The sequence below is a fragment of the Zalophus californianus genome, chromosome 6 (assembly GCF_009762305.2).
Source record: "Zalophus californianus isolate mZalCal1 chromosome 6, mZalCal1.pri.v2, whole genome shotgun sequence".
Taxonomy (NCBI): domain Eukaryota; kingdom Metazoa; phylum Chordata; class Mammalia; order Carnivora; family Otariidae; genus Zalophus; species Zalophus californianus.
In genome coordinates, this window is record NC_045600.1 from 23,438,929 (window position 1) to 23,458,443 (window position 19,515).

A 19,515-nucleotide genomic window follows, 5' to 3' on the forward strand; every position below is an offset into this window, starting at 1 on the left:
ATAATTTTTGACTATACTTTACCACAGTCTGCTATCTTAGGTGTGGGTGTGTGATTATCTGAAACAGACTCTGAGATCATATGTAGTACTGGCTCTTGGTAAGTCCCCAGGATTAACACAATTTATAACTGGCCAAGTAAAATCATTTTAAAATTAAGAAATCAAACATGGGCTTCCAAATTCAGGAATGCCAAAATGAAGGGGCATGTCTTCAAATTAAAAAGAGAATATTTTAGGATAACCAACAGTTATCTATTCTCTTTATCAGAGATACTTAGTGACCTAGTACAATATTTCAGGCTATATTCTTTTTTTTCTTCAAGATTTTATTTATTTATTTGACAGAGAGAGACACAGCGAGAGAAAGAACACAAGCAGTGGGGTAGCAAGAGGGGGAGAAACAGGCTACCCACTGAGCAGGGAGCCCGATGCAGGGCTCGATCCCAGGACCCTGGGACCATGACCTGAGCTGAAGGCAGACGCTTAATGACTGAGACACCCAGGGGCCCCTTTCAGGCTATATTCTATTCCACAAGGATAAGTCATTCCTCTGAACTGTAATACCAATTCGGAAATTATTTCTGTACTACTATGGGATACATGCTTGTATAGATGTTTAAGCCTTTTATTAATCTAAACGTTGTACATGTTTATGCACTGCACCCCAATGAGACTGTAAGGAGCTCCTGAGCAAGTACCATGGCTTTTGCTTCTATTTCTCAATAGAACTGAACATAGATTATACACACTAGGTGTGGAATGAAAATATTAATTATGAATGTTATCCAGGAGGTAGATAGGCTGAAAATAAATACACTCAGGGAGAGGTACAGATGAATCTATCGATAATATTAAATGGCTACAGTGTAGTGGTTAAGTGCATAGATGCTGGCATTATGTAGTTGGAATCTAAGCTAAGCCATTCATTAACCATGAGTTATTCAGCCTCTATTTTTGACTCTAAGGTTCCTCAACTATAATAAAATGGGAATAACAATATCCATTTCAAAGAATTGCAAATACTGACTAGATAACGTACAGGATGCTTACTACATAGAGATCAATATGTGATTGCTATTAATAATGTTAATGATAATAATAGATATTCATAGCATAGGATCTATTTAGGATATATTTTGATATTTGACCCATACAACATGTAAGGAACTATAATACCTCTCCAACTATAAAATTATTTTCTTTGTTCAGACACAGATGTGTGCTGAACTCTTGGTCTCATTTAGGTTGGGTACTAGATTCTTATGATTTATTAATAAGATTTATTAATAACACAATGGAATATTATGCAGCCATTTAAAAATCATTTTAAAGAACATTTATTAACACGGGGAAAGCTCATGCTAAAATTTAAGTGGACAAAAGAGAACAGTGCTATAAAAGATACAGTGCTGTAATAGAACTCAGTTTTGTTAGAAATTATTACATTTTATTTAGTTCATTAAAATCTACATATCTATATATGAAGAAAATATACTAACGGGTAATAGCTATTAACTGTGAGCACTGGAATCATGGATTTTATTTTTCTTCTTTATATTTTTCAGTATGTGCCAAGTTTTCTGCAGCAAATGTCCATTAATTTGATGGTACAGGAAAAACATACATGTAATTTAAAATAGTAAAAAGGCCAAAGACGTAGAACACCATAGGGAACTGCTTACAAGAGAATGTTAGGTTAAAAATCAGAGATATCAAGAAAATTAAGTGTACTCTCTCCTATGTTTAAGAAAATGCTCAGTGTACTGAAATGTGCATTGCAGTTATTTCTGGCTGATAAATTTTGAGTAATAGTTATCTTTTACTTTTTCAATATTGCCCAGGTTTTTTTTCAAAATGGGCATATACTGATTTTATTAATTATATACACATACATATACACACGTATATTAACACACACATATATGTGTGTGTATATTTATACATATATTTACAGACAATAGATATTTAGAGATATCCCCCCTCTCCTCCAAGGGGCCTCAGGTCCTGATTTTTTATCTCTAAGTCTCTCTAAACCCCCAGGACTTAGGTTGCAAGCCTGGTATTTAAACCACTGCAATGCTGTGTGACTGGTGAGTCTTCTGAATATAGTATCTGGCATAGCTAGCTAATTCCCTATCTCTGGGAAACAGCACAGAACCTAAGTTAATAGCCAATGCAGCATATGCAAATAAGAAATTAAGAAAGAAAAGTACATGGATTATTAAAATTAATTGAAGAAAACCAATCTAAAACAAATAAGTAATTGTGTTTCGGTTTTGCAGGCTGGCAAAGATGGCGATGTTGGGGAGGAGAGTCAAGCCGTAATTACAGCCTAGTGACAGCAAAAGAACTGGAAGACTACAGTACACAACTTATTTTGTCATTCTCGACTGAAGCTTCTACACCTAAAATAAAAATTAAGAAAATAAAATGAAGCCAAGTAAGGTTTAGAATCCACAGAGGGAGGGAGGGAAGTGAATTCTGCACTGGTTCTTCATCCTGCTATCAGAGATTTGCTCATGCCCCGAATGTACTTCTGTAAAATGATAATTATCAGGTTCTGGCTAATAGGCAGCTCCCTACAGCTGGGGAGCAGCTGGCTGATACCCCATGCTTTCTTCCCCATGCTCCTGGCAAGGAAGGACAAAGAAAGGAAGGGAGCAGGGGTCTCATCCCTGTAACTCACTAGCCTGGACCCACAGAATCTCCCTCTAGCACTTCCAGGAGCTAAAGGAATAATTTAGGTTGGAAGGTTTTGCTATTGGATGGCAACAGATATTGAGGGGGGAAAGTCCCCATTTAGAGGTAGAGGGCTCAAGTTTGTTGGAACAGCTTTGTCCCTGACTGTGGGATCTTGGGCAAACAAACCCACCTTAGTAAGGTCATAATGATACAGTGCTTCACAAGACTCCTCTGCTCAGTGTTTATTATGTGCCAGTCAGGCCTCTATATTTATGAGAAGCATGAACAAGATATGACTAAAAACGAGTTACAGAAAGAAAAAAGGAGATTGTGGAACTGAAGGACACTGCTAAAGTTTATAGGGAAAAGCATCTCCTTGAATGTTTAGAGGATTTTTTTTTCAAATTTCTTCTTTAAAAAAATAAAAAATAAAAAAAAATAAAATAGCATTTTGGGGGTGCCTGGAGGCTCAAGTTGTTAAGCGTCTGCCTTTGGCTCAAGGTCATGATCCCGGGGTCCTGGGATCGAGCCCCACATCGGGCTCCCTGCTCAGTGGGAAGCCTGCTTCTCCCTCTCTCACTCCCCCTGCTTGTGTTCCCTCTCTCGCTGTGTCTCTCTCTGTCAAATAAAATCTTTTTAAAAACTAAAAATAATCAAAATAAAATAGCATTTTGGGGGCACCCGGGTGGCTCAGTCAGTTAAGTCAGACACTTAATTTCATCTCAGGGCATGATCTCCGGGTGGTGGGATGGAGTCCCCACGTCAGGCTCCGTGCTAGGTATGGAGCCTGCTTAAGATTCTCCCTCTCCCTCTGCCCCTCCCCGCCAGAAAATAGCATCTTGAGCAAAAATGTTAAAGCGCTTCAGGACAATGGAGGTCATTTTGATTTTCCACCTCTCCAACACCAGCTAAAACTTTACAGCTCAACATACATCCACTGACCAACAGCATCAGCATCCCCTGGGAACCTGTCAGAAATGCAGAATCTCAGGCCCCATCCCAGACCGACTGAATCAGAATATGCATCTCCACAAGATCTCCACATGATTTGTGTGCGGATTAAAGTATGAGAAGCACTGACCTAGAGCTGGGCTTTTCTTTTTCACTTTTAAGTATCACCTGGATCAGTTCCCTTCTTGTTTTTCATGGACATTCCTCTAGTTTAGACCCCATTATACAATGTAATTTTTTTAAGTCATCATTGACTTATTAACTGACTCATTCTCTCACTCATTTGGCCAGGAAATATTTACCAGGACCTACTAAGTGTAAGGCCAGGCTTGAGTGCTCTGAAGAAAACATTTCTGCTTTGAAGAAAGATGGACAGCAGGGACCCAGAGGGGGGAAAGCATGAATGGTTCATGGAGAATAATGCAGCAATTCCATTTTGCTGGAATGTCCATGGGGAGTAATGCAAGGAAAACTGGCTACTTGAAAGGCAGGATCAACATCCCATAGTGACCACTATTTATTGACAGAGGTTTTTCCAAACTTCGATCAATGATGTAGCAATGTCCTACATGTACCATATCTATGTACTGCCTGAACTCTTATTTCATCTTTTTTTAGTTCCTTCACTTCTTTTTACTTACATATATTTTCATTTATTTTATTTTATTATGTTATGTTAGTCACCATACAGTACAGCATTAGTTTTTGATGTAGTGTTCCATGATTCTATATTTTCATTTTGAAATAAATTTATACTACTACTATACATGGAAAGCCAGTATCATTTGCCCATAGAAATTAACCATAAAAATAAACAAGATGGAAATAAAATAATGTTGATCAAGTCTTGGAAGAGAACACTGCCACCAAAGATGGAGCCTGAGGCCAGATATCTCTCTGCAAGTAAAGGAAATTAGTAAGAGGTAGGGGACATTAAAGACAAGCAAACTTGACTTTTTCCTTTTTTTTTGTTTTAAGATTTTATTTATTTATCTGAAAGAGAGAATGAGAGAGAGAGAGAGCACATGAGAGGGGGGAGGGTCAGAGGGAGAAGCAGACTCCCCGCCGAGCAGGGAGACCAATGCGGGACTCGATCCCGGGACTCCAGGATCATGACCTGAGCCGAAGGCAGTCACTTAACCAACTGAGCCACCCAGGCGCCCATTGACTTTTTCCTTGATATAATCAAAATAAGCACACATTTCCTATTCCAGTCAAGCCACGCTGTGTACGTCTGCCTTCCCTATCTATAGGCTGCTCCCACTCAGTAGAATGCACCCTGATGCCACTGTCTGTTTTTCCAAAGCATGCAGCCGTGCCTTCAAATTCTACTTCTCTCATCTCCTCCATCCTAAGCATGGCAGCCCCCTTGGATCGCTTCTTTCTCTACATTTTGAAGTATGCAACACAGCAGTTAATGCTAATTCATCATTTTATGCACACCTCACACCTGTCCTACCTCTAAAACTAGGCTCTGCAGCTCTCATAAGCCATTGATAGGCCCCTATTAGGGGACAGATAAATTTATGTGGATGATGGTTACACTGTACCCCCTGGGGAACCACCTAGAATCCAACTGAGGTGTCAGGAAGTACTGAATAGCTTAGACATCGATCCCTCAAATTGCAGTACTAAATCTTCCTCCTAAACCTCCCAGCGGCTGCTTCAAGAGGTGGTTTTCTCTCCAGAGACCACAATCAAGCCCATTAGAGCTGGGGTTGCCCAGTCTTGCTCCGTGGTGCTACCTGTGAAGGTGTTCAGCACAATTCACAACCACGGCCTTACTTAAGTGGCACAAAGCGCTTACAAAGCCCAGGAGACTAGAATAAGGCAAGCATTAAGACTAGCACAGAACCACAGGAGGGTTCTGTTAAAGGGCCCTCCCCCAAATGGCACTGTTCTGATGGCGACTTTCCTTCTATAAGCATTACCTCTAATGACTAGAGAGAAAGTTACAAGGCCTTTTAAAGGGCTATTTGCCAGGATTCCGGACAGATCTCTTTAGCACCTCCTGAAATTTTCACTTTTCTTAACAGATCTTTTGTTCCATCTCTCCTGCTGTACCCACCACATCTTTGCTTTACTTCGTCCCTTCTCTCTAAATCTGCTTTGCAATTTCTTTTTTTTTTAATATAGTAGAAATTACAGTACACTTAGGAGTAAGAAAGCCTCAATTGTAGCTAGGCTTTCCCTGGCCACAAATTTCCCATTGGATATGGACATTTTTCTTCTATTTAAACATTATTGATCAACCACAAAGTGCCATACACTATAAAGGACAGTCACTTAGAGTCTCTGAAAGTTCTCCAAAACATTTTTTTTCATAATTCTCAAATGCTCTTACCTATTCAGTCATTTGGCCACACTATTTCCCCCAGTCAGCAAATCCGTCACATTTTAAAAACAGGAAGGGGCAGCAAGAGCTATTTTTGCACATTTTCGCCCCAAGATACATTTTCATCCAGTGACCAAATGCATGGATGTTATTAAGGTCTCTACAAAGTAAGTAAAATAGGTCCATATATATGTACTTAAAAATCCTTCATATACTCTATTCCACGGAATAAAGAGGAGTTACCATCTATGGTCTCTGGGGTTAAAATAAGGTTATAGATTAACCAGATTGGTTTGGGGGCTTCTTGGCAATTAATTTTCATTCCTCTGGAGTAAATGACTATAGCCAAATATTGACATGTTAGTACCCCAACCCTGTTCCCAAAATATATAAATATTTTTACATGCTTACTGTGTACCTAACATTGTGCCAGATGTTTAAGTATAGAGAAGATATTCAGAAGCAGTTTCTTTCCATAAGGACCTATTCACATATATTTGTACTTAGCCCTAAATAGATAAAATACGTGTACATATCTTTTCTCCATTTTTGCCAGTAAAATAATCTTTTCTTGTCTCTTATTCTGTAACGATCACTTATGCAACTGGAAGAACAAGGTCTTGCTAAAATTGCACTTACTATATAATGCTTTCTCCTGATAATCCATGGCTAAGGACCTCTATTAAAACAAATGAGCCTTAGATCAATAGTATGTCTCTCCATCTTATAAGAACTTTTTCTTGTACATGAATTTTGTTTTTCTCTAACTTAAATGGAGCCCACGGACAGGCACAGAGTGTTCTTTTATGTCTTGTAAGGCTTAGGAAATATAATAATAAGAGCCTAGTAATAATAGCCTATTACTATTCCTAGTAATAATGATGAAGTTATGATAAGGAAACTCTTAGCATGTGGAGAGGCAAAGAAAAGCAAATATTTCCAGAGACATAAAGCTATTTACAGATGTGTTTTTCCTTCCCAAAGAACTCAAACTCATATAGTGTCTTAGTTGCTTTGTTAACGGTTTCTCTAGTTTCACAACCTATATGTCATTTTCTTTGTAAACATAATTGTGTTCTACTGCATTGCCAACCAGCTAGGGTTTTTTAAAAAGATTTATTTATTTGAGAGAAAGAAAGAGAGAGAGCATGTGGGGGAAGGGAGCAAAGAGAGAATCCCAAGCAGACTCTGTGCGGAGTGCAGAGCCGGACTCGGTGCTGGGTCTCAGGACCTTGAGATCATGACCTGAGCAGAAACCAAGAGTCAGACGATTAACCAACTGTGCCACCCATATACCCCGTCCAGCTGGCTTTAATGTTTTTCTCTGATATTTCCTGTTAGGGAACAGGGTAAAGGCCATGTTATATGCTGGAATTCCTATTAGTTCTACATAAATCATCGCTATCCTTACTAAAGGCCCAGTGTATAAAGGACCTCAAGTCAGGCTCAGGGCTGAGATCATTTCCCTTTCTACTATTCTGGGCAAACCCATGTTCCTAGCCCACCAGATGTACAGGATAGTTCGAGGATGGCAAATAGGTTTTATGGCATTCTCCAGCCCTGACTGAATGGTAGCTTCTGTCTTCTGCACTATCCTTCAAAGAACTCTGAGTCTGGACCCACAAGAACCAAAAGTCCTGTATCAGTTATCTTTGCCTACCCTGGTAAGGAATGTGAAAACAGCTCCTATTTCCCCAGGTGTCTGCCATCGCCCATTTCTTTGGAAAGACGAAACTAGTCTCACTGAAACAATTAGCAACCAGCACAGACAGGAGGGCATACTGTGGCTTGCTGCATTTTGAGAGTTTGATGGACAGACTAGATCCCATGGTGACCCCTAACGATCCTGCTCACCTCCAGCAGTTCACACCTTTGTGTAATTCCCTCCCCCTGAGTGTGGGTGGGACCTGTGACTTGCTTCTAACCAAGAGAATAAGGCTAAAGTCATGAGATATTACTCCTGTGATTATGTTAACGAATATAAATACATAAAAATACTTCTTTTCTTTCTTTACTGCTGGCTTCGAAAGAGCACACGGCTATGTTGTGAACTGCCTGTGGACAGGGCCACGTGTCAGGGAACTATGGAAGGCTTCCAGAAGCTGGAGGCCTGAGTCCTACACCTGCAAACCACCATGTGAGTTTGGAAGAAGATCCTGAGTGTCGGATGAGAACACAACCCTGGCTAACTAACACCTTCCCTGCCGCCTTGTGAGGCCTTAAAGCCCAGAGAACCGCCCAACTAATCCATGCCTAGACTTCAGACCTCCAGAAACTGTGAGGCAACATGTGTGTTGTTTTAAGCAGTTCAGGCTGGGATGATTTGTTTGCGCCAAGAGAAAGTTAACCCAGGGAGTTACTGGGAAATTTTGTTGGAGTGGAAGAGTAACCTGAGTGTGAGGATCTTGATAGGCAGTGAGATTTTTCCCATCCTGGCAGCTCTCTGAGAAACTGCAAACCTCCCTTTAAAGATGAGAGTTGGGAAGAGAGGGATTCAAGAATCCCCCCGCCCCCTCCCCCCAGTGACAAGCTGGATTTTACACTTGAGTAGGGCTATCTGACTGCAAAACCCATGTTCCTTCCATGCTCCCGGCTCCGTGCCATGCGACTGCTTCTCTACCTTCCAGGACTCACAAAGACAAGGCGCTGAGTCCAAGGAAGAAAGGCACTGGGGAGGACGTGGGCGTTCAAGGAGCTGGTTTGTCACATGTAATTCAATTGGATTCAGATACCAGCAACCAGCTCTGGTGATTCTTATTCTTTGGACATAGGCATCAACCTGGAAATTATTATTTTTTTAAAGATTTTATTCTTTTATTTGAGAGACAGAGAACACAAAGGGGAGAGGGAGAGTGGAAGCACACTCCCCATTAAGCGCGGGGCTCAAACCCAGGACCCTGAGATCACCACCTGAGCCAAAGTCAGACACTGAACCAACTGAGCCACCCAGGCGCCTCAAGCTGGAGATTATTGATATGGGTGATGGCAGTGGAGAGGGGTAGGATGTTTGAAAGTTTTTGTAAAAGCAGCCTAAGAGCAACTGATATATTTTTGCATTGCAATGTAATTGGTTAGGCAGACTACTATAAATGTTTTTTTTTTTGCAAATGACCTATCACACAGAAGTTTATGGTGATAAACAAAACTACAGAGAAAGGACTTGGCTTGTATGGTCTGATGCACTTTTTCCCTTCCCATTGCTTGTTTTTCCCCTTATTCTGCTTTATAAGGAAGCTGTTCAGGGTGAAGAGAACTAGAGGTCCTACAGCAATAGGAGCTTGCCAAGAAGCACCCATGATTACTAAACCTTTATACTAAGATGGCAGCTTTAGCTGGCGAAGAGTATCTCAAAACCTAGGTTGAGTGACCTCTCCTTGGATTTACCTCTGGCACTAACCCAAACCAAGGACTACTCGATGGGCTAGGTCCTGGGTCGCTGCATAAACACCAACTCCTTCAGCTGCAGGTATTTCAATCTGCCCAGTGGCTCACAGATTGTTAAAGCCCCTTTTGTCATAACCACTGAGCAGCTCAGAGAATACCCCAACTAGATACAACAGGGTACATGAAAAGTCTCTGCTGGCTAGAGACATGCAGACTGAAACAAAGAGAAGTCAGACGATCTTGCCCTAAGAATCAATTGGTGGGGTAATGGCTATAATGCATACAGGTTTCAACATTTATTCATCCAATAAACATTTATTGGAAACACTTGAGTCAATAAATTCACTCCACTGGACAGGAGCAGTACAATGATTAGTAAGCCACTGCTCACGATCTCCCATTGACTCTAGGAAGGGAAATAAACTTGTCAAGGAATCATTGTAACATATACAGCCCATTCAAGGACAAATGTGGAAGCTATGAAGTATGCCTGAGGAAAGTAGTTTCCAAAAGGAGCAGTTAGTTGGGTTTTCAAGCATGAATAAAAGTATGCCAGCCAAACCAAAGGGGGAGAACAATTCAGGAGAAGAAGGTACACTATGCCACACTGACCGCAGCATAAAGTTAGCTCCTTCTCTCTAGTTGTCTGCCCAGCTGAAGGTCAAGTAGTTCTTCTACCTACTCCCTTCACTAGCAAAGCAAACTCTGTCTAATTTCTACTTTGGCTGTCATGAATGGACTACACATGTGCCTCCCAGGCACTGACCTCTCAATCCTTGGGTGGAGCTGGGCAAGCAGGTACAGTCACCTTAGGCCAAACAGCCCGGACAGGGAACCTTGGAAGGTGGCCAGCTGAGCAAGGAGGAATGGTGTGCTCCTCATGAAAACTCTGGGAAGCCTGATCTAATTCACTGCCTCTATTTTGCATGATTCCCACCCTGAGCATTTTCTCATAATGTTCTATGTTCAAGACATGACCACTTATTTCCTCTCTGCTAGAGCTGTTTCTCACCATGCATTCCAAACTTTCCCCCAAGCCAGTAGTCACTTTGGCAAAGTGAGAGAAAAATTCTTCGTGTTCTTTTAACATACCTTAGGCTTGGCAAATTGTTACTCTTTATGGAGCCAGAGAAAAATCAATCACACACAGCTGAACAACAAAATAAATAAATAAATACACACACACACACACACACACACACACACACACACACACACAGACACACACAGGATTTTTCAAAAATGAAAAAAGTGAAAAGTTATTTAAAAAAATGTTTCCCACATGTTGTTCCGGAGTGTGAAGAATGGGCAGCTTCACGTTGAGAGGTGAGAGCTGGTGGTCAGTTATGTTTTAGCTGGAACACAAGGAAGCCTGATGGTGTGTGAGATGTAGCAAAGCCCCCGGAAGGAGTTACTGGCATGCCTGTGATGCACTTCCTCCTCAGTCATGCCAGCCCTCGGCCCTCTGTCCCCTTGAACTCCCTCAATCCCTACTTCCACCAACATCGTGCAATACATAACTTTCTTAAAGAATATGGTGACTAGCATAACATAATAAAAAAAACAAATAAAAGCAAAAAAAAAAAAAAGAATATCTAACTTCTGTTGCTTTGGAACTTGATGTTTTGCTGTCCTCCCTTTCCTCTTACCTAATGTGCAAATTATATGCAGAATCCAAATCTTAACTGCATATGGCCTGGTCGCTAGGAGCACTCAGGAGTTCAACAGATCACCTGTGAGTTCTAATATTCCCATGTATTGGTTGTGGGATCTTGGACAACCACTCTGTAGAGAGACCTAAAGCCAATTCTCGCAGGGAGTGTTCCTAAGGAATTGATACCCAATGTCACCGTCAACTATCAGAAATACACTGGGATTCCTTTGCACCCATGATAGCTAGAATTTCCAGAACAATGAGACGGGGAGAGAGGAGAGTTGGGAGATAAACCCCACTTGAGAACAGCAAAGGGAGCTTTCTGCACCCAACAGAATCCTTACTCCAGCTAGGTGGTATCATCCATAACTGTGTGTCCCATGGGAGACACCAGGAGCCCTGGGAAGCTGCACCGCTCTGTGGGATCCTCTGCTTTAAAAGCTACACTATAGCATCTCTCTATGCTTCTGTATCCTCTGTCACCCAAGAAACTTTACATCCTCCAACTGGGTCTGCTATCATCCTGTCCCCATCCTATTGGTACAGCCCTATTGGTTTCTAAAATGGAATCTCCTTCTCTTCAAAATAAAGATAATATCTATACATACCCATGTATTTACTGAAAAGATTAAAGGAGGTATTTCCTATAGAGCCCTTATAACACAGTGCTTGGCACTTAGCTATAATGATAAATGGAAGTATACTATGCATATCACGTATGTGAGTCTATAACTCTGTTTACATATAGATATAAATGACAATTCTATTTTTAGTTATGAATGTATACATAAATAGTATTTTTCTTTTCCTGAGAATCTACCAAAACACCATATACTTTATGTGTACTCCCTCAAATGTTCACAATACTTCAAGGCATATAATTATCACTTCCTTTGAAGACTTGGGGAAGTGAAACCTCAGGAAGGCAATGTAATCACCCCAAGATCAACCACCTAGTTATGGTAAAGCAGGACCTGAATGTAAGTCTGGGTTTGTTTCATTCTACCTTTCTTTCTTTACAATTAAACCCCAAAGACTTTTGCTCCCAAACATGGGTGCTGAGGTTCCTCTTGAAGGATGTTCTCAATGCGGTGGATCAGCGGCAAAGGGAAGAGAGTTGCCTTTAATCTGTATTTGGCTAGATATCTGTGTTTTCACAAACTCTGAGGTTCGCTAGCAATAACACTGCATTCCCCTCCACCCTTACTCCAACACGTACCAGTACTCCTGCCATCACCGACTTTCACTCCACTGCACTAACTAAAGCTTATTGAGAAGATTAACCACCAGTGATCAGAATTTTGGACAGCGTGGAAGGCACGTGTACCAAGACCCAGCTCAGATGCTGCTGTTTTTGTAAGGCCCTCACTGACGTAGCCCGATGACAGGCCCTCTTTCTCCTGAGCAACTGTAACACTGGTGTGAGCCTATGTTTAACTTAATAATTGCTATTATTGCAGCTAAAATTTATCGAGCACATACTATGTTGTCACGTACTGTTCTAAGTGCTCTCCCTGCATCATCCCATGTAATCCTCACAACAATCTTATGATTAATGATACAACAGTATCATTACCCTCATTTTTCAGCTGAGGACACTAGACTGACATTGATTCCTTGTTTGTGCCCCTCCACCCCAACCCTTGGACTCTGAGCTTTTTCAGGGTGGAGACCGTGTCTTCCTCATCTCTTTTCACCTAGCAGTTCTCTGTAGGCTGGGCACTGACAGGCATCACTGCACTTCTCCTTGCAAAAATATGTACTCAGTACAAGTTGCTTTTTGCATGTGAGGAGACAGACTCAGAGGGACTGGGCAGCTTTTCCAGAGGCAGATCATAGCTGGTTAGAAGAACAGGTGCTATTCATTTTTTTAAATTTTTTTTAAGATTTTATTTATTTATTTGACAGTGAGGAAGAGAGAGAGGCACAAGTAGGGGGAGAGGGGAGCAGGCAGAGGGGAGAAGCAGGCTTCCCGCCGAGGAGGGAGCTCTTGCGGGGCTCAATGCAGGGCTCGACGCGCAGGGCTCATGTGGGGCTCAGTCCCAGGACTGCAGGATCATGACCAGAGCAGAAGGCAGATGCTTAATGACTGAGCCACCCAGGTGCCCCAAGAGGTGCTATTCAACCTACGCTTGTCCATTCCCTTTCCCAAACATGTCCCTCACTTTACATAAAAAACAAACAAACAAACAAAAAAAAAAAAAAAACAAAGACTTCTGGACTTTAAGGAATGCAAGGAGACAAGGAATGCTAGTGCATTCTGCATTAGGTAGCAAGCTCAGCTTTATATGCTAGAAGAGAGATTAGGAGCCATCAAGCCACCATGACTTTCTGAGAATTCAGGCTCAGTCCAGCATAGACAATGATGCATTATTAGGAAACAAAAAGACCTCTGGGAATCACTATTTATTGATAGTTCATTGATTAAGAGAATGGTCCTTGGGTAGGACAGATCTGAGTTTGAATCCCTGCTCCCGCTTTGTCCCTGCAGGACCTGAGGCTAGTCATCTAATCCATCTGACCGTCAACTTCCCCATTTGTAAAATAAGGATAATAATGCCCTACTTGATGGGAACTGGAAGGAGGAGTCCAATGAGATAATGTACATAAAAATATCTGAATCAACGCTATGTGCCATTATGTCCTTATTACATTTTTCTCCCAGGGCTTACACCAAATGCTGCCCCAAAAGTGCCCACCAGCACTCATTTCTCACATGTTTATACACAGATATTCCTGTGAGAAGTTCCCACGAAAAGGGGCTCTTTCTTAATCCTGGTTAATTCTTCAAATGAGACCCCAATGTGTATTTTACCACCAGCCACAGACTAGTTCATTACCGAAATGATTATTTTTCTTCAAACTGCTAGGTTTTATTCCCAGGGTTATCACCTTGAAAAGAGTTTATAGATGGAAAACACAGTGGAGTAAAAATCCAAGCTCTGTTTTGTTCAGAACCAACACCATCTCCTCTGCCTGAGATGAGAAATAAAAGTGTTATTAGTGAAAATGTCACTGAGTTAAATATGCCAAAGGTCTGCGGAAAGACGGATTTACTGCACGATCCCTCAGAAAGCAGAGCCACCCATGCATTCCCAAAGCCACCTTATTTCACGGAATTCCCCTGGTTTTTAATGGGTTTTGACTTTCACACTCTCAGCCTATTGGTAGCCCAGAAATCATTCCCTTGACTTTATTATCAGCAAGAGTCCAAATACTACCTAGATTAATTCCATTTTCTGAGGCAGAGGATTTTTTTGGGAATATCTAGGTCTTGAGAAGAAATAGGTATTGTAAATTGGTCAGCAGGAAGAAGAATAATGGGGGTGGGGTGACCCATTTTGATCTTTTCCTGCAGCTGAATGCTCAATGAAGTTTTTTTTTTTTTTTTCCAATGATTAATTCCCTTTCCCCAGTTCTAGATATGGCATTCTAGGGTGGTAAATACATTGAAATACCTTCAATTTATATGAAATGCAAGTTGCCAGAAAGTTCCAAAGATGCTAGTTCAGTGATCTAAACTGTTTGGTTGGGATGCCTGAGTGGTTCGGTGGATTAAGCCTCTGACTCTGATTTAGGCTCTGGTCATGATCTGAGGGTCATGGGTCTGCTTGTCCCTCTCCTCTCTCTCTCTCTTTCTCTCAAATAAGTAAGTAAATAAAATCTTTAAAATAAATAAATAAATAAACTGAACTAAACTGTTTGGTTGTTAATACTTTTAGAAGCAAAAGAAATAGATGCCAATAATCAAGATCTTTTAGAACCAGGTATTCCACCTACTCTTTCCACGCCTGGTATCTCCTACCTCCTCATGCTCATGTCCCCCTCAGAAAATTCTAACCCTTTCCACTTCCACGCCATTTGTTTTCATCTTTTTTTAAAATTGTTATTTATTTAAGTAACCTCTACACACAACATGGGGCTCAAACTCAACCCCAAGATCAAGAGTCTCTTGACTCTTGACCCCAACATTTGTTTCAGAAACATCTTAACCCACCATTCAAAGGGCTTATGGGAACAACGTGGGGACAGTTTATTAGACTGCATTTTATTAGACTGCAAGATACACATAATCCTCACCATACGGGACCACAAAATACAGCAGAGACAGTTCTTATAAGCATGAAAGGGACAGACTGATGACTTTGAAAACAAGAGCAAACCAAACAAAGTCCAAGTGTCGTAGGCTAGCCCCAATCTACCTTGTGAGATATATGTTAGATTCCCACCCTGTATAGAAATCCATTGATTACCAACATGTCATGGGCATTTCCTCTTCTTTGTTATTGTTTTTGCCATTTCCCCTATCTGGAACACCTTTCCTCTTTTATTTGTCTGAAGGAAGAAAGCATTCATTCATTCACTATATATTAAGCACCTACTTTGTGCCAGATACTTAGGATACACCAGTGAACAGACATCTCTGCCTTCTTAAAACAGGATGATGAACAGACATTTCTCCAAAGAAGACATACAAATGGCCAACAGACACATAAAAAAATGCTCAACATCACTTGGCATCAGGAAAATACAAATCCAAACCACAATGAGATACCACCTCACACCAGTCAGAATGGCTAAAATTAACAAGTCAGGAAACGACAGATGTTGGCGGGGATGCGGAGAAAGGGGAACCCTCCTACACTGTTGGTGGGAATGCAAGCTGGTGCAGCCACTCTGGAAAACAGTATGGAGGTTCCTCAAAAAGTTAAAAATAGAGCTACCCTATGACCCAGCAATTGCACTACCAGGTATTTATCCAAGGGATACAAACATAGTGATTCGAAGGGGCAAATGCACCCCAATGTTTATAGCAGCAATGTCCACAATAGCCAAAATATGGAAAAAGCCTAGATGTCCATCAACAGATGAATGGATAAACACTATGTGGTATATAGATACAATGGAATATTACTCAACTATCAAAAAGAATGAAATTTTTGCCATTTGTAAGGATGTGGATGGAACTAGAGGGTATTATGCTGAGAGAAATAAGTCAGTCAGATAAAGACAAATACCATATGATTTTACTCATATGTGGAATTTAAGAATCAAAACAGATGAACATAAGGGAAAGAAAAATAAAATAAGACAAAAACAGAGAAGGAAGCAAATCATAAGAGGTTGTTAACTCTAGGAAACAAACTGAGGGTTGCTGGAGGGGTGGTGGGTGGGGGGATGGGGTAACTGGGTGATGGGCATTAAGGAGGACACTTGAAGTAATGAGCACTGGGTGTTACAGGCCACTGATGAATCACTAAATTCTACCTCTGAAACTAATAATACTGTATATGTTAATTAAATTGAATTTAAATAACAATTTTTTCAAAAGCCAGGATGGTATACTGACGAAGAGTACAGGCTCTAGATCCACACTACCTGGGCTACACTCCTGGCCTTGCTCTGAATGGACCATGTGATCCTGCACAAGCTGCTTACCCTTTCTATGCTTTAGTCTCTCCTCTGTAAAATGGGGATATTAACACATATCTTCTGGAAATGCTGTGGATCTTAAATGAATTATCAGCAGCCAAGGGCAGCCATTAGAAGACAGCAAGTAAGCACTCAATAATTAAGTTACTATCATAAATAACCCCACTTACCCAGGTCCTGCATCTTTCTTTCAAGGCTGGACCAAATTTCTACTCCTCTGTGAAGCTTTGGCTTGACTGCCCCAGCCCAGAGACTTTAATCCTCCTTTCTTTCAACAGTTACTCACTGGATGGAAAATAGGATTTATCTTCGATGTCAACATTGACCAATAAATAATGACTACCTAAATGCCAGGGTTAAAAAGCAAAATGAGGCCAATTCCAGAATCTCCAGGGGCGAAACACTGTATGTAAAGATCAGCGAGTGATGTGTGACATAAATTAGGAAAAGTAGCATGTCAGTGTTCAGCTGTATTATATGCGTAACCAAAATTACTTTCTCGTCTGCTTCCCAAACCTTGTGGTTTTGTTTGGATACATTATTTAACTTCCGAGCCCCAGTTTTCTCATTCGTAAAAATATTTTTTTAAAGATTTATTTATTTGACAGACAGAGAGCGAGAGAATGTGAGCACACAAGCCGGGGGGTTGGGGGGAGGCCTCGATCCCAGGGCCCCGGGATTGTGACCTGAGCCGAAAGCAGGCACTTAACCGACTGAGCCACCCAGGCACCCCTGTAAAAATATTTTTGAGAATAATATCTCTCAGTATTGTTAGGGATATCAAATGAGATGTTGCATATGAAGCACCTAGGAAGAAGCTGGCCCACAGTAAGAACTCATTTAATGTTTGTATTATTATTATCATCATCATCACCTATTATCACCAACCAGAAACACCGCCAAGTGCATGCACACTGTTCACAGAAGGCCTTAGGGTATGAGAAGTTTCAACGCACTGCCCTGTCTCCCCAGGTAGTAACCTTCTAGTGGGCAGCAGCCCTATGACCTTCAGGTGCCTGACACCTGCTCTGGTGGAGGAGGAGGTCCACAAGGTGCATCCGTGGTGCGGGTGAAGCTGGAGTGAGAATGATTTTTCTCCTACATCCGGCTGAGGAAAGTCAAAGCTAGCAGGTGAATGGATTGCTGAAAAGCCTCTTTCTTGAGCCAACACTGCTGTGTTGCTGATACACAGAGAGCAAAATGAAAGAAGACAAAATATCAGATGGGCTTTTCCTCAAGGGGAAATCCACAGCAATTCCTCTTGGCGAGGGAAGCTGCTCAGGCCACAATTCAGCGAAGCTAAGGTTTTGCATCCCACTGCTACAGGCTTTACCCTAAATATGCTGAAATAAAGCAAAGAGGGACAGAGTGACAAAGTAACCCCTGGAGGTGGAAGGCAGGGGAAAGCACCGGAGCTTTCTCAGGATTTTATTTTATTCTGACATTTAGCCGTACAGTGCTGCCACAAGACCACTTGAGGCACCGTAAGAAAAGAAAAAAGGATGGAGTTGCCCCAAGGTGCAATGCCAGAGAACACAGCTGCTAGGGTAGAAAAGACACAGTCTGGAACTCCCTTTGCAGCCACACCGAAGGCCTAGGAAAGCTTCCAGTACACCATTCCCTGGGAACAGGATAAAGAACACATATGGCCATTTTTTTTCTGAGACAGGCCATTATTTTTTCTCTGTGTAGCTTCAGTAAAGCAGCAGATTTGGGGTTGTTGGGGTTGTTGAAGGCTCCAGTCTGAGAAGTACTCTCCGTGGTCATTCGTCACGTGGGCCCTGGTTGGATGGGCTTAGAGTCCCCTTGTCACATTTCCAGAGCGAGGATGACAGCACTCTGGCAGCATGATTTCATTTTAAATTTGCTACTCAGAGTAGTCCCTTTATTTGCACAAGCTGATCGCTCATTATCCAGATGAAAAAATCCAAGGCTCAGATGCATTAACTGACCCAAGATTAGACAATTATGAAGCAGCAAACAGGTGTAAGTTCACTGAATTCAAGGCTAGTGCTGCTTCACGAGGCCACGGTCATTTTGCATAGCCCTGATCCACAGGAGACAACTTCATTCCCCAAAGGTCAGCAGGTTCCTCACACATCTTCTAAGACTAGGGGCAGAGGGAACAAGAACGGGGTGCTTTCCTGAGAACAATTATTTCCCTAAACGATCATAGTATGAGTTTTCAAATTAAGTCTTTACTAAAATCCTAGTACTTTTATTTTAAAATAAACATTTTAGGAGCACCTGGGTGGCTCAGTGGGTTGAGCGTCTTGCCTTCAGCTCAGGTTACGATCCCAGGGTCCTGGGATCGAGTCCCACATCAGGCTCCTTGCTCAGTGGGGAGGCTGCTTCTCCCTCTGCCTGTGGTGTGCTCTCTCTCTCTCTCTGACAAATAAATCTTTAAAAAATAAATAAAAAATAAAATAAAATAAACGTTCTACTTTGGAATAATATTAAATTTACTGAAAAGCTGCAAATCTAGCACAGTTCTCATATGCCGTTCACCCAGTTTCACCCAACATTGACATTACATAATCATGGTCCATTTGTCAAAACTGAGAAAGTAACAGTGGCTCATTACCATTAACTCAACTTCAGACTTTTTCCAGATTTTGCCAGCTTTCCACTAATGTCCTTCTTCTGTTCCAGGAAGCAACCCAGGATACCACATTATATTTAGAATTCCATTACATTGATCGCATCCTTGGTGCTTCCTTAAACTTAAGAGTTTCAGTATTTTGAAGACAGACCCCATGTCTTTCCTGATGCCTACCTCTGCCCAGCACATCAGAGGTACACAATGTTTGTTGATGAATTAGCCACACAAAAATTGTGTTTTAATCATCATTATGAAAATCTGGACCCTCGGCTTAAAATTCTGGTATATTAAAAAAAAAAAAAAAGGTAGAAGAGGAGCCTGTTCAAAAAGGAGTGACACTTTCTACTGACACTGCAAAGCTGGTTATTCAAACTCAGACTAAATACAAAATGTAACCCATCATCTGGGAAGAGAAACAGTCCATTAAACACTCAAACAGCATCAGCTTTCTCTTCCAACAAATCTGATAATCCT

At 41.4% G+C, this 19,515-nt stretch overlaps 1 protein-coding gene across 20 annotated transcripts in view; it reads right to left on the minus strand.

Annotated features, from left to right (window-relative positions):
• NRXN3 (neurexin 3) overlaps positions 1-19,515 on the minus strand; it is a 1,550,403-nt gene that overhangs the window by 987,698 nt on the left and 543,190 nt on the right. The gene's annotated exons all lie outside the window — the stretch shown is intronic.